Genomic DNA, 16,813 nt, shown 5'->3' on the forward strand with positions numbered 1-16,813 from the left:
GTACCTCACTGTGACCTTGACTAGGGTATCCTGGAGGCATCCATAAGGATTGAGGTTTGTTTGATAAGTGGCAAATGCCAGACTCCTTAAGAAGGAGCCTGCGATAAGAGGCCGGGGGCACCTGGGGCATTCAGCTGTTTCTCATCCAGGATTCTCCTGCTGGTCTCTACAGAAATCTCAAGAGACCATGCAAGATCACGCTTCCTCAGCCTAGTTCCACCATCTTCTGAGTTGCCCCAGATACTCAGGTCTTCCCAACCCATCTCCTCCCTGCCCCTCCATCAGAACCACACTTACTTCCCCTCACCCACCAAAACCACCAAAGCACATCCTGGGGGCTCCAGTTGCACTGTTTGCCTTCCTGGAAAACCCCATACTCCACTCACGCAGACCAGGCCCCAGGCCCCAGCCTGGCTCTACCCATGGGTGGTTTGAGTAGACGTAGAGCAGCGTTTGGAGCCTGAGATGCTCAGCTTTGCAGAAAGAAGGGAAGGAAGACTGTGGGAGTCTGGTGACGGAAGGAGGTCAGAGCTAACAGCACCAGATATTATCAGGTGAGCTCCCATTCAGGTCTCTGCTGGCCTGACACAACTTATTCTCTGGTTTTGGAATGGAACTGTGCATTCAGGTTGCTGTTGACTTCGGATCTTGGCAAAGGTGGCATTGCGGTTCCCGGGTTCCATAAGAAACCCGAGTTGCTATCCCAGGGCCAGTGATTTCCTGGAAGACTTGCTGCCCAAGCATGCACAGTTCACCCCTCACCCCCAATTTTGATGTTGGGCTGTCCTGTCCCTGCACAGACTTTGGGTGGGGAGCTTGGTCCCCCACACCTGGCTGGGCCACTGTGACTCTGAGTAGGAAATCCTGGTGGTGTCAGTGAGAACTGGGACCTCAGGGTTCACCAGAGAGGTACATTTGTAGAATTCATTAGAATTGATGAACCTACATAGATACATTCTTATCACCCAAGGTCTGTAGTTTACCGTTATGATTCACTCTTGGTGTTGTACATTCAATGGGTTTGGACAGAGATATAAGGTCCTGTATCCATCATTATAGTATCATCCAGAGTATTTTCACTTTCCTAAAATTCTGTGTTGTGCCTACTCATCCCTCCCACCACGAACCCCTGGAAACCACTGGTCTTTTCAGTGTTCAGTTTTGTCTTTTTCAGAAAGATCAGAGGGGTTTCCCCAGTGGCTCAGGTGGTAAAGCACCTGCCTGCAATGCAGGAGACTCAGGTTCGATCCCTGGGTCAGGAAGAGACCCTGGAGAAGGGAATGGCAACTCACTCCAGTATTCTTGCCTGCAGAATCCCATGGACAGAGGAGCCTGGTGGGCTACAGTTCATGGGGTTGCAAAGAGTCAGACCTGACTGAGTGACTAACACTGAAAGGTCAGATGGTTGACTCATACAGCATGTAGGCTGTTCAGATTGACTTTTTCATTAAGTAATGTGCATTTAATATTTCCTCATGTGTCTTCATGGCTTGATAGCTCATTTCTCTTTAGTCCTGAATAATATTCCATTCACTGGATGTACCACAGTTTATTCACCTCATGAAGAACATCTTGGTTGCTTCCTGGTTTTCTCTATAATGGATAAGGCTACTCAGATATTCATGAGCATGTTTTTGTGTGTACATAAGTTTTGGGTAAATACTAAAGAGCATAACTGCCAGATCATATGGCAAAGTATGTTCAGTGTTTTAAGAAACAGTCTAACAGTCTTGCAAAGTGAATGTTTCCTTTTGCATTCCCACCAGCAGTGAATGAGAGTTACTGTTGCTCTCCATCCTCACCAGCATTTGGTGTTGTTTGTATTTCAGATTTTGGCCATTCTAATACATGTGCAATGGCATTTTGTTTTAATTTGCATTTTCCTGATGGCAAATGATGTGAAGCTTCTTTTTATATGTTCACTTGCCATCTATATATCTTAATTGGTGAGGTGTCTTAAAGTCTTTGGTCCATTTTAAAATTGGATTGTTAGTTTTCTTATTGTTGAGTTTTAAGAGTTCTTTGTGTATTTGGATAACAGTCCTTTATCAGATGTGTCTTGCAAATATTTTCTTTTAGTCTGTGGTTTGTCTTTTCATTCTCTTTACAGTGTCCTTAACAGAGCTGAAGCTTTTAATTTTAATGAAGTACAGCTTTTGAATTATTTTTCATGGGCTATGCCTTTGATGTCATATCCTAGACTAGACAATTTAATTGACTTTAATGAAATTATTTTGTGGAGTGAGATTATAGGAACGGATGACAGTTTTAATTTCATTACCCTTTTTTGTTCTCATAACAAGCCCCTGATATATCATTAACCTTAGTTTTAAGTTAAAAATTAAAACAGAAATTTTTTTTTGGCCACACAGCATGTATGATCTTAGTTCCCTAAACAAAGATTGAACCCATAACCCCTGCACTGAAGCACAAGTCTTAACCACTGTATCTCTTGGGAAGTCCTTGTCCCTATTTTAGATGACTAATTTGAAGCTGAGCTGGATTAGGTATACTCCAATAAAAAGTGGTACAGGGATTTCCCTGGTGGTCCAGTGGTTCCCTGTTCAGGAGCTAAGATCCCTTATGCCTCATGGACAAAAACCAAACATAAAACAGAAGCAATATTGTAAAAAATTCAATGAAGATTTTTAAAATGGTCCACATTAAAAAAAAAAAGAAAGAAAAGTAGTAAAGCCATGATTCTAATCCAGTTCATTCTATCTTTTAACTACTACGTTAGTGACTCTAAAATGTTTTTTTAACTAGAACATCCCTTTTTCTCAGAATAGTATCCATGCTCTTTTTATCGAAATGTTTCCCAATTTCATTTCTCATACTATTATCTAGATCCCTAATAAATAAAACAGACCAGTCTAGGTGGTGTGGTTCAAGTTTAGAACTCTAGGGTCCCCAGGACAAAATGAGGAACAATCACTTTTGAGTAAGGTACTTACTAGACACTACTTTGAGAAGTGTGAACAGGCTCCACACTCTCAAGTGAAATTAAACACAAGGGAAACAGCAATAATGTGCTGTCAGGGGGCCCAGCAGCCCAGGCACTTTTCCCTTCTTGAGTTCAGACAGTTGAGATAAGCAATCGGTGCCAAATCCAGTGACAGAAGAAGTTCTCTTCACTCAGCTTCCAAAGAGAAAGTGAATGGGGGCCACTTATTATCCAGCTTGATGAGCTAACAGCAAAAAGACTGGAAGAAGCAGAATGCAAAAGAGGAGAGTTTTCAAAGCATTTTTTAAAAATGTTAGATAGACTCTGTTCTCTTAACCACATGACTACCCTCATATCCACTGACAATTTCACAAATAACTTGAGACAATACTGCCACTACCCAGGAGTTCCTCACCCAGGGCAGCAGTCAACAGACGGGTGACTGTAGATTTCCAGTTGTCTGTACTAAGGCACCCTGTGTAGCAAAGTCCTTAGATCAATGTTATTTAACATGACCTACTTGGATATTTCTCACTTTTTGAACATTTTTCCTCCCTGTATTGCTTTACAGAAACATATTGCAGCCTTGTTTCATTTCCTCTGCTTTTACTCAACTTCAGCATGGCTAACAATTGATGATGAAATGACTTTTTTTCCAACCTGGAACTTACTGATTATCCTTTTAGAACTGGAAGCAGCTACACTCCATGCATTCAGTCTCCTGATTCTCGGTGAAGGACAGGAGGATCCAGTATTGTGCAGAGGTCCTTCTTTGCCATCTGATGATGGGATGATAGCTGTTTTGGTGATGACTTTCCAAAACTGTTTTAGTACTTGTAGTCAAACTCTGAATTTCCATCCTGAATGTACTACTTGGCAAAGAGATCATCAGGTGATGTCAAAAATTCATATGCAGATTCACTTCATCTTTTTCTCTGTAATTTGCTTAATTTAAAGTGATGTGAGTAGACCAGAGGCTTGAAAAAATGTTCAAACATGGCTGCAAACGTAACTAAGAAATGATTTAAAATAGTAATCCACACAAGACACAGCTTGGAACCCCTTCCTGGGATCCAGTTGTCCATTGTTGATACTGGTAACTACCACATGCAGCATAGTAAGATGTGTTAAAGCTGGAAGAAGCAGAGAGCAGTTATTGCAGACAGACTGTGCACAGTAAAAATGTCTATGTTTTAACAGCTTTAGAGCTGCAACGTTATTTGATTAATTTTAAACTTTTAAGCTGAATCTCTTGGGAAATATCAGGAGTTGCTTAAATATCATTTTCATGTACCTTGAGAGGGAATTATTCCAAAATGTTATGCTCTGCTTATTTATAATCGGCATCTGCTCTGTAAACAATCACGGCTGCTTGCTTGAAAAATAAGCACCAACCTGGATTCTAAAGTAAACAAATGATTTTTTTATGAGAAAATGTTACAACATGATGGGAAATGGCAAGTCTGGTTAAAGTGTTTTGAGGCCTTTTTAATTATTCTTTTACACATGAGGAATTTTTTTTGACTCTTAGAAGGTTATTTTTAATGAAATTTAAATATACGTGCTTTTTCATGAAAAAAATATTAGACCTAAATTGCCAATGATTAATTCCTAAAGAATTATTAATATCAGAAAAGTATAACAGGTTTTCTTAAGGTTTATACTATGTTTTTATATAGCTTTTATGACATATAAAATATTGCTGGATTATAAAAATTAAGGACCTGCATTATTTTCCAGGACTATACTTTTGTTTAAGTCATCTGTACTCCCAACACTGAAAATGAGACACAGTATTTACATCATTTTATTTGTATTTGCTAGACAGAGGAGCCTGGCAGGGCTACAGTTCATGGGGTCACGAAAGACTCGTACATGACTTGCCGACTAAAACAATAACAATTTGAATTTACTAGTATATTTCTATTACTAAATATCACCATACTCATATGATTCACCTTCATAGAATGGCGACCAGAAAGACAAGAATAATCAGGAAAATTATAGTATCAGGATGACCTAACTTCCCATATGGTGGACACAAATTGATGTTTTAGATTAATATATGCAAAACACCATCTATTTGCTTTGGAAAATGGTCAATAGACATCATTCTCTACTCCCTTAAAACCTTGAGCATTTAACTTAAAAAAGTACATTTCTTTTACTTACAAAAAACATTTGATTCTAAAACATTTGTTAATAAAGGAGTTTCTTAATAGCATCCAAATGAAAGTATTTGTTAATTAATCATTTTAAAGTTGCTACTTGATTGCATTTGCATATGCTTATCTTCTCTTATTGTTATGAACCTGGAATTATTTAAACCCACTGTCAACATTTTCTCCACACACAGGCAGAGTTCACTGAGCAAACAGTATATGGAATATTAGAAGTGGTGAGAGTGGGTACCCTTGTCTCGATCCCAATCTTTGAGGAAAAACTTTCAACCTTTCACTGTTTAGTGTGAAGATAGCTATGGGCTTGTCATAATTAGCCTTTATTATATTGAGTTACATTCCTTTTATACAGCATTCATGGAGAGTTTTTATCATGAAAGTATGCTTAATTTTGTCAACTGCTTTTTTTGCATCTATAAAGATGATTATGATTTTTATCTTTCCTCTTATTAATGATTGATTTGTGTATAATATACACATTTATATTATAAAATTATATAGCATGCATATTATATAAATATATGCATGTTATATAATATATATTAAAATATAACATATAATTTATATTATAAAAATTATAGAAAATAATAAATGGACTGCCCTTAGACCCCATGGGTAAATCCCACTTGATTGTGGTGTATGATCCTTTTAAAAGGCTGTTGAATTTTATTTGTTAATATTTTGTTGAGAAATTTTCCCTCTCTATTCATCAAGGTTGTTGGCCTGCAGTTCTCTTTTCTTGCAGTGTTCTTGTTTGCTAACATCATAAAATGAATTTGGGAGTGCTCCTTCATTTTCCATCTTTCAGAAGAGTTTGAGAAAGATTGGCAGTAATTCTTTAAGTCTTTGAATTCACTAGTGAAGTCCTCTTGTCGTGCGCTTTTCTTTGTTGGGAAGTTTTTAATCACAAATTCAGTCTCCTTACTTGTTATTCCTCTGTTTGGTTCTGAAATTGTTAAATAATGTAACAGAGCAAAGACTATAATCCAGTGTTTCATAGGATAAACTGTTGGCATTATATATACAAAGTTATTAAATGTATTTATGCAAAGCAGGATCTATTCAAGCAATCAGTGATGAAATCAGAGCTTTCCAGATAGTGTGAAGTAGGACTAGCCACCTGTTTTTTTCTCTGGGGCTTCCCTGGTGTCACAGTGGTAAAGAATCCACCTGCCCATGCAGGAGATGAAAGTTCCATCCCTCAGTCTCAAAGACCCCTTGGAGAAGGAAAGGGAAATCCACTCCAGTGTTCTTGCCTGCACATTCCCACGGACAGAGGAATCACAGAGTGTCCATGGGATCACAGAGTCAGACATGACTAAGCACACACAAAATTCTTTTCTGAATAGGCCAAGATTTTGTACAGCAGTCTTTCTCAACATGTTGGTATAATGTGTGAAGAAAGTTTCGTAACTGTAGGGGAAAAGGCAGCACCAAATAAACCACTAAAATATTACAACTGAATAAAGGAAGAGCTCAGCTGTAGCTGTGGTCAGCGTCTCTTTGAATGTGGCCAACAGACCACTGTGGGTATATCAGCTAATGTTAGATCATATTAGACAGAAACTTTCAAATTTTACCTATTTTATGCTTTATACATTTATAACTAGTATCTCATACACAATTTTACTGACACTATTGCTTGAAAGTGAAAGTGAAGTCGCTCAGTCTTGTCTTGACTCTTTGCGACCCCGTGGACTGCAGCCCATCAGGCTCCTCAGTCCATGGGATTCTCCAGGCAAGAATACTGGAGTGGGTTACCATTTCTTCTCCAGGGAATCTTCCCGACCCAGGGATCGAACCCAGGTCTCCTGCATTGCAGGCAGACGCTTTAACCTCTGAGCCACCAGGGAAGCAGCCATTATTGGGGATGGCAAAAAGAAGCTGTGCTGTGTTGATCCATCCAACAATGATAACGTAATCAAAGTGGTTATGCCCAGTGTCGTAAGGCCTATGGATAAAACCAGGAAGAAAATATATGAAGGAATGAGTTTGACAAACAATGTCTCCAACTGTTGATTCCCCGAAGAAGTACTCTAACTTTACTAAAACTCTAAACATTCTTAGTCTCTAACCAAACTTTTGCCATATGGTGCTTAGCCTTGAGAGAGAGTAGGTAGTATATCTTGATACAGTCACCCGTGGGTATCTGCAAGAGACTGACTCCAGGAACCCTCCATACAGAAACTCCAGGTCCTCAAGTCCCCTAAACAGAATGACATGATACAGTGGACCCTCCCTATCTAAAGAGTCTGCATCTTTGGATTCAACCAACTGTGGATCAGAAGTGTTCAAATCTGCAGGATTCAGAACCTGCAGAGGGCCGACAGCATACAACAGGTTGCACGGAAAAAAAAGTGAAATGAGTTTAAAAATGGTCATTTACTCAGGGAAATGCAGAGCTAATTTCCCTACCCATAGACAAAAGGAAAAAAATAACTCTAAGTCATACAGGTATTTTTATTTTGTGGCACAAACTTAGAAGCTGAAGAATTTCTTTAATAAAGAATATTGTAGGGCTTCCCTCGTGTCTCCAGGGTAAAGAATCTGCCTGCCAATGTAGGAGATGCCGAGTTCCAGCCCCAGCATCGAAGTGGGAATTCGAAGTGGGGACGGCGTTGGCGAGGAAAGACTTATTTATATATTAATATAAGATTAGATTAGGAAGTAATAGTGTAGCAGGAAAATTTAGTGGAGAAAAGAGGCTGATTAACTTGGTTTACATGGAAAACCAATAAAGTTCCAGACAAGGAACATGCACAATCTACGTTATGCCACCGGCGCCTGTTTGAATATCGGAGAGTGCCCCGCCTTGGGCTCTCTCTCTTGCGGATCTTAGAAGCAGGCACAAGTAAGTATACATGGTGAGCCTCCATGCCCTAGATGGGAATTCAGCCAGAAAAAAAAAGAACGACATGGGGAAGCCCAGCATCGGTGCAAGACTCCAAACACTCCACTTTCAAAATCAGCTTATATACCCCAGGTTGTACATAAAGAAATATTGGAATATGCAGAGTTATGCAGGGGCAGCAGTCCTGACCCTCATTGAGACAAACAAGGCTTTTTTTTTTTTTTTTCCCCCGCATACCCTCCCATATACAAAAGGTCTCAGGTGGTTTACTTTATCTTCTGGCCAAGAGGCCTGTTAACATTTTTTTGGCTCTCTTCCTGGACAATTGTCTATCAAACCAGAAAACTCCTTTTCCCTAGAAGTGTTTTTTTCTTTACTCCGCATCACCCTCAAAGTACTAAATAAAGTTACATTCCTATAGAACAAAGGTGCAGTGGGTTATAACAAAGAAAGTACTTAACTCAAAGATCTAATGTTGCTAATACCAGGTCTACTACCTGTTTTTCTATATACCAACTGTATCAAAGAATAAAAGATTTGAAAATTTGGCAGCAAGCATTGGCTCAGCAAATGAAACCTTTAATCAGTCCTATTCTAATGATTTTGACTCCTCGGAAGCCCCTACATTCCTAGGATGTTTTAAGCTTCCAGTGCCTCCTGCAGTCAGGAGGCCTCAAACAATCACAAGCGCAGCTGTACGAGTCCTGCAGGCAGGCTAAAAAGCCATCAGAGGGGTTTTTGGATTGAAACACTCGTATTATGCCCAGGAGATTTATTATCTAAAAGCTCTAAATTATTTTTTTTTCCAGAAAAAGGTGGCGGGGGGACAGCCCCCTGTTAATGTCAAAAAAGTAGATGGAAAGCATAACATAGTAAAGCAGGCAGACTCTGGTCTTGGGGGGTGGATGCTCAGGAAATACCAGGGGGGAAACCTGAGATCTGACTCGACCTTGCACATTATATCTCTGCCGCATGACCTTGTCACAGGTGGGATTCCTCACGCTGGCTCCCAGCAAGGAGACAAGGGTTTGATCCCTGATTTGAGAAGATCCCATGTGCCTCAGAGCAATTAAGCCCATGCACCTCAGTATTGAGCCTAGAGCTTGTTCTAGAGCCCAGGAGCTGCAACTGCTGAGGTCACATGCCCTAGAGCCTATGCTCCACAACAAGACAAGTCACTGCAATGAGAAGACCATGCACCATAACGAGTAGCCCCCATTCACCACAACCGGAGAAAGCCCATGCAGCAAAGAAGACCCAGCACAGACAAAAATAAATAAAATTATTTTTAAAAAGAATATTGTGTAATCTTATATTTCTTTTCTTTCTCTTTACCACACAAAAGAGAGTTGTTTGCATTCATTGGTACATTTTTTATTGTTTCAAAGGAATAATGTGATGGAGCACTATTAAAACTTCAGTTTGGGAGAGAGTTTGAGCCTTCATTCCAGTCTCTGAACAACATGTTCGGAAGTAAGATAAATATAGTATTATTATGTTTGTAATTTTCTCCTAGTGATTTTCAGCAGTTGACTACATTTTTTATCTTTCTATTACCATAATACACTTCTTGCTTTCTTAGGAAGAAAACAAAAGGAGGATCAAGGAATATTTCCTGGTAAATTTGTAATTATTTTAGTTTTTATTGGGGAGGTAACAGAAACCATTCCTGATATCATAATTGGTTATGATAAAGACAGAATAGTAGGATGAAAATGAGTCACCTATTATAAATGGAATTCACTGAAATGCTTTATTGAAGCACAGAGTCAAAACAGAACTGAATCTATGAAATATGAAATATGAAAAAACAAAACTGTGTATTTGGATGTGTGTCAGTGCATGGAAAGACAGGGTGGGGATATAACTAGAATATTCAAACATGTGAATTATCTTTTTCTTACTTGAAGCATAGTCAATGTACAATGTTACAGGAGAACAACATGGTGATTCACAATTTTTAAAGGTTTTACTCCTTTTATAGTTATATTGACAATATTCCTTTGATTTACACTATATCCTTGTATCTTATTTATTTTATACACAATACTTGGAACTTTTTAACTCCTTACCCCTGCCCCTTGCCCTTCCTCCCTCCCCTCTCTCCACTGGTAACCAGTAGTTTTCACTAGTTTATAGAGAGGCTTTAATGGGCTCAGTCTGATACACCATACACATGGTCCCACAAAGCATTTCTGTCTCAAGGCTCTATCCACTGGGATACTGAGCACACCTGGAATGCCAGGTGAGTCTAAACCAGTGAGGGATGCTTACAGACTCATGGAACCAGAAGCCAGTTGGGGCCACAGGGAGACAGACAATGTCATCATGACATGCCTAACCAGTGTCTTCATGCCAGCTAAAAGTGTTTCTTGTGAAGAAAAACTAAATTGTTCTGCTTAAGGTTTTTGTTGCCTAGGTAAATACTTGCTGGGGAAAATTTCTCTTTTTATGAAAATCACTTTTCACAAATATTCCAAAAGTCTACATTGTTCATCATTGGTATATTTAACTCACACAGTCTATTATTTAAGAGAGGAAATTATAACCTGTTAGCATAGAATTCTGAAATGTTAATTAGTTTTCCCTATGTATTTTCCAAGAGCTATGTAGAAGTTTTGTACTGGCTTAATACTAGGGGAAAAAAATATGATATCTATTTGCTACAATAATTTTTCCAAATGGAAAGCTAAATTTTTTTCCTATGAGTTACTTTGGAACATTGTAAGTGCCTTTTCAGAATAATAATTTTTATCTTTTTTATATTTGATATATAAAAGCTATAATTTTTTAAACCTTTATGCTATCTGCATCTTTAATAGTTGGAAATTTCATTTGGAACCAGGATTATTTCATGATTTGAAAAGTTTATTTTGTTTCTCCAGGTAAATTTTTGTTCATAAAGCTTCTTCCCTGACTATTCAAGTCCTAATGAATATGGTAAATGATCACAAACAAGCCAAACAAGAAGACTAATTTTTATTTACACCTAATCAGTTGCTCTTAATAAACCCTCAGTCTATCTATTGCTCGTACATACATGCTAAGTCGCTTCAGTCTTGTCCTACTCTTTGCAACCCTATGGACTATAGCCTGCCTGGCTCCTCTATCCATGTGATTCTTCAGGCAAGAATACTGGAGAGGGTTGTCATAGCCTCCTCCAGGGGATCTTCCCAACCCGGGGATTGAACCCAAGTCTCTTATGTCTCCTGATTAGGCAGGTGGGTTCTTTACCACTAGTGCCACCTGGGAAGCCCATATATTGCTCATGAAGTGTTTATTCTAAGCATTTCACACTCTATTACCTATGACTTTCAAACAACTGGTACAGTTAAGATACCCTAACTTAAAATTAAGAACCCAGGACTCAGTGGACTTAAATAAACTGTTCAATTTCTCACAGTTAGGTCATCTCTGAATTGAGACTCAACCCAGCTCTGTCTATATCTGAAGCACACAGATCTCATCTGCCATATGACTATGTTGGACTCACGTGGTCCAGTCACTTACTAGCAAAGAACTCTGTGGCCAAGCGAGAAGCCAGCTCCTCAGTTAATTAATGGGCTACAGAAATTCCCTAAACCCGCCAAGTACATGGCTCTTTGATAAAGCCAGGAGAAAGACTTCCCCAATGGCTCAGTGGGAAAGAATCCACTTGTAATGCAGGAGACAAAGAAGTGAGTTCAATCCTTGGGTCAATCCAAGATGATCCCCTGGAGGAGGAAGTGGAAACCGGTTCTAGTATTCTCACCTGAAAAATCCCATGGACAGAGGAGCCTGGCAGGCTACAGAGTCACAAAGAGTCAGACACAACTGAGAGACTAAGCTCATAAGAACTTCTAAGACAAGCCTGAAGTGGTCTGATGCTGGTGGAAAAGCTGTGACACAGCTGACCTGTCCTCTGAGAGAGGATCCCAGCTAGGGGAAGAAGGCTTTCTGCCTAGAGATTGTAAACACAAACTCATGGAACCAGAAGCTGGTTGGGGCCACAGGGAGACAGAACAACGTTATTATGACATGTCTGAGCAGTGCCTTCATGCCTTAAACCCCCACAGCAGAGAAATAGGACCTGGAGAATGCTTGCACTCACCATTCTTAACGGTAAGTTTGAAAGTGAAAGTGTAAGTCTCACAGTCGTGTCTGACTCTTTGTGACCCCATGGACTATACAGTCCATGGAATTCTCCAGGCCAGAATACTGGAGTGGGTAGCCTTTCCCTTCTCCAGGGTATCTTCTCAACCCAGGGATTGAACCCAGGCCTCCCATATTGCAGGCAGATTCTTTACCAGTTGAGCCACAAGGGAAGCCCAAGAACACTGGAGTAGGTAAAACTTCCAGCTTTAGTTTATAGCCTATGCCGTCTCACAGGATAGCTCAGTCTTAAACAGGATAGCTCAGTCTTAATGGTAAGCTTAAGACTGAGCTATCCTGTGAGAAGACATAAGACTATAAAATAAAGCTGGCAGTTTCCTCTGCCTGAAACTAACTTCTGTAGGTTGAGATAGAAGATGAAAAAAAGCAAGGCAATGGTTTTCCATACCGTTTACAAAGTTACTCTCAAAGAACACATCAATACAATCAGTATCTGCTGTACACATAAGAAATCATGCATTATTATTCATTTTAGGATTCAGGAAGGGCTAAATGTTGATGAAACATTAACCCATCCCTCTGCCTAAAATTTCATGAATAAACATTTTGATTATGAGGGAAATTATAAATGCTTTTCTATATCCATATTCCTTGAATGGATATAGCCATGCAGAACAGAAGAAAATTATTCAGTGTCTTTGCTCTTCCAAAGAACAAAATACCTTGCTTATTAAGTTGCTTCCTGATACAATTTCATAATTGCATAGAATCCAATTAAATTTTCAGGCCCCTTGGAGATCACTTAAAGCAATGTGGTTGTACAGTATCTTAGAGAATTACAGTTATTTTTCCAATGCTTTTCCTATGAATAAAATGGATATTCAGTTCCATCTGAGAAGAGCAATTGCCTTTATAGCCCCTATAGGGATAAACATCTAGAAGCAATAGATAACTGCCCAGTTCTGTATACCTTTTGCTGTAAGAGAGAGACAGGGAGATTCATTGCTGCCACCCCTAGGAAAGGCACTGGGAACCTGGCATCATGGTAATTTTCCTGAGATGTTATGGGGAGACCATTTGGATGTTCGCTATACTTTGAGGGTTTAAGGTTTATTAGGTGAAGATAGTGGACAGATTTCCCAGGTGGCTCAGTGGTAAAGAATCTGCCCGCCAATGCAGGAGATGCAGGAGATGTGGGTTTGACCCCTGGGTCTGGAAGATCCCCTGGAGGAGGAAATGGTAACCGACTCCAGTATTCTTGCCTGGGAAATTCCATGGACAGAGGAGCCTGGTGAGCTATAGGCCATGGGGTCACAAAGAGTCAGACACGACTGAGCACACACACATATATGGACAAAAGTGTCTTTCATCTACATAGTTCTTATGAAAGGAGTTAAATGAAATTGCTAACTTGGTGATGGAAATAAGGATATAATCCAGGCTGTGAAATAAGGTAAAATTAAGGTGGTACCTGGAACTGGAGAATGGGTGAAAATGATAACAGGAAAACATAGGAAGAAGGAATTTAAATGTGAAGAAAATTTATTGTAATATAATGAAGAAGAGGAAATATGGAGCATGAAGTAAAAGGAAAAATTATGAAATCCTTTGGATAAGAAAGATAAATTCATACAGAAGTAGTATTTCTAAGTTGACATGGAAAAATCAGTTTTAAAAAGAAAGAAACTATTGTGCTCACTTTGAAGTATAGATGTCACTACCGCTGTGTATCTTTATATTGTTTTGTGCATGAACTTTGGGTGCTGAGACAAATCAGACTTGACAATTCATTATTTTTGTAAACCTCCTTATAAAACAACATCCATTCTGAACAATTCACAAAATACTACATTATGGACTATTATTTCAGATATATTATAGCATAATAAATCCAATAAATTTTAAATAGGTATTGTAACTGTTGCCTTTTTAATACCCCCATGATATAACTTTAAATACAGCTTCAAATAAATTATTTCTTATTCAATTATTTGGAGAAATAAATGAAGAAAATACATAAGCATTTTGTTGAATTTGGAATTTTAGAGAGTTTTACTTTATTTGTTCTCTTTCAATTTGACTGATTTATTTCTTATATCTGCTTAATCTAAAATCTAAATCTTACTTCAGTGTTTAAAATTTGTTAAGTATATAGTTTCAGCAAAAGTTGGGTTTTTTAAATCAGCTGTTAAAATCCTGATATTACCATGTGTTCAAGTTCATGATTCCGTGGAGAAAGATGTTTACATTTCTGCATTAATTTGACAGTGGAGGAATAGTTTGCCTAAGAGCTTTGTTAATGCAAAACAAACTACTTCATTTCAAATTATTTTAATATTAATAATGATAAACCTTAAAGTGTCCATATTTCAGTAAAATTCATAGGTGATGAAAATGTCAATATATATTATTCATGTATAAACAAATCATTCATGTTTTCACAAAGCTAATCTTTGAGGAACCACCGTATTTATATGATAAAAATGACTGAACAGAATATATATGCAAGAGGAAAAATAACAGTAAGCTTGATTTCATAAGTACCAAATAAGTGATGACATCATTAATACAGAATCAATTTTCAATAGGAGATTTCATAGCCAATTTAAAAAATGGCCCCATAGATTTAACAGCCAAATGGTTAACAGGGAAAAGAAGACAATTTTTATTACTCTTTTTCATTCAACAAAAAACATTTTGCATCTGCTTTGTGTCCAACTCTGTGCTAGATACAGAGATTACAAAAGTAAGTAAGATTTAGTCTCTGATTACAAAGCAATTACAGCTATAGGAATCCATGGACTAAATTTAAACCACTTTCTAAAACACACAAAAATTTTTCATAAATTTTGGTCTACAAATTAAAAATTAGTATAAAATTTTATATTAATATTTTGTGAAGGTGATCATACCTGATTGCAGGGTCCCTCTAAAATTTGCATTGGGCCCTGTAATATCTGGATTATTTTTCATAGACATTCAAATTGTTGTTTACCTTTGTGTTTTATAGACAATCATGATTATCTTTCTAATCGATGTGCCTATGGCACATCTTACACATAGTAGAATATATATAAATATTGTTAAACAAGTGAAATAAATAATTAATGACTATTAAATGTTGATATTTTAAAATATTCCTCCTGAGACCTTGCAAGCTGATACAAAATAATTTCATTATGTAAATGTAAGGCAAATTAAAATTATCTGAGATAAAAAGTAATTACTGAGAGCCCTGGCTGGTAAGAATGAATGATCTGATTAAATCTGACCACTTTACTTTCTGTGAAACATAATTTAGCAGATCTGCATATGAATAGAAAGAAGAAAATTAAATCTATTTACTTAAAATGGAAAATTTTGAAAGAGTTCACAACTGAAATGATCTCTCTAGTCAAAAAACACATCTTCTGCAATTTGTGAAACATTTAATACGTTGCAGGAGAGGGTGTCATTTGAGTCAGGACTTGCCTGGCACTGAGCCATTTTGTTATTCACCTACTGTGAGTCCCAAGTGTTGGATTATAAACAGGAACGTTCACCACCAACTCTCCTTTTTACCCAAATTCTGATCTGGGTGTTTAAGCAAATGTGCTTTAGTTGAAGCCTTGAATAATTCAGGTTCTGTGCTCCGATTACTGTGCAATATGATAGTATTACTTACTGCGTTAAAATCCTCTAGAGCCCTCCATTCCCCCATGATAAAGTCCACACTCAGATTTCTGCATGACTCTCCTGTGCCTTTCTACCCTCCATCCTCAACTGCTCCCTCTGTGCCTGTGATGATAATAACAGAACCTTCTCAGAGGGCTTGTTTTACATGTAAAACCTACAGAGTACCAAGTAGAATTCTGGTACATAGTAGGCACTCAAAAAATATTGGCTGTTATTGTTCTAATCATCAACTCAGAAAAAAACTTGTGGGGGATTCCATAAAGAAAAAGTATTTTTCTTCTCTCAAAGGAATGTATCTGTGCTTCCTACAAAATAATAGTCATGTAAGAGGTGGTTGAAGTTATGGTAATTTATTTCAGACTCAGAATGAGATGAGTCATAGTATGGGGCTTTATCTTAGAGACTGTTCTCCACTGGTACAGGAATATTTCTGCCTTCCTCATTCCCTCCCCCTTCTCAATCTAGAGACATTTCCTGGATACAGTGATTGAGAAAGCAGTGGGTGGCTCTTTGCAAGCCATGGAGAATGTGGATTCTCTTCAGAGATTAGAAATAGGAACAAGCTGATGAGTGACATGGCTTAGCCTTTTAACTCATGATGTACTTAAGAGGTGTATTTTTCTTTCTCACAGTAAATATAACAGTATAAACTTGATATTCACTGTAACTAAACTGACATCATGAGTCATGTGGTCCAGTCTCAGAACAAAGAACACACAGATAACCACTACATGCAGTTACAAAATAACTCATGTTTTTTTGTATTTTTCTCATGTGGTGAATCCTGTACACAGTGGCATTACTTAGCTTTCTTCCTTATTTATTTATTTTTTCATATAAATCTCTTAAGCCTCATGCTTGTATTTACCATTCCCTAAATTTCTTCCCTAGTCTGATCTTACCTTTCTCTTTTTTCTACTTTTCCCTCCTTATTTCAATCTGTAGTGTAAAGTTCAAGCGGTTGAATATGGTAGAGAAGAGGAGGGGAAAGCTGCTGTAGGAAAGCTAGTCTACTTGTTGATGGACAAATGGCAAAACACATGGAATGATGATACTTTGGTATATTTTGCC

The 16,813-nt window shown here is 38.0% G+C and overlaps 1 pseudogene; it reads left to right on the forward strand.

Moving 5' to 3' along the window:
* The window catches only part of LOC102189772, a 155,512-nt pseudogene that overhangs the window by 72,281 nt on the left and 66,418 nt on the right, over positions 1–16,813 (forward strand).

This window comes from Capra hircus, chromosome 14 (genome assembly GCF_001704415.2).
Source record: "Capra hircus breed San Clemente chromosome 14, ASM170441v1, whole genome shotgun sequence".
NCBI lineage: Eukaryota > Metazoa > Chordata > Mammalia > Artiodactyla > Bovidae > Capra > Capra hircus.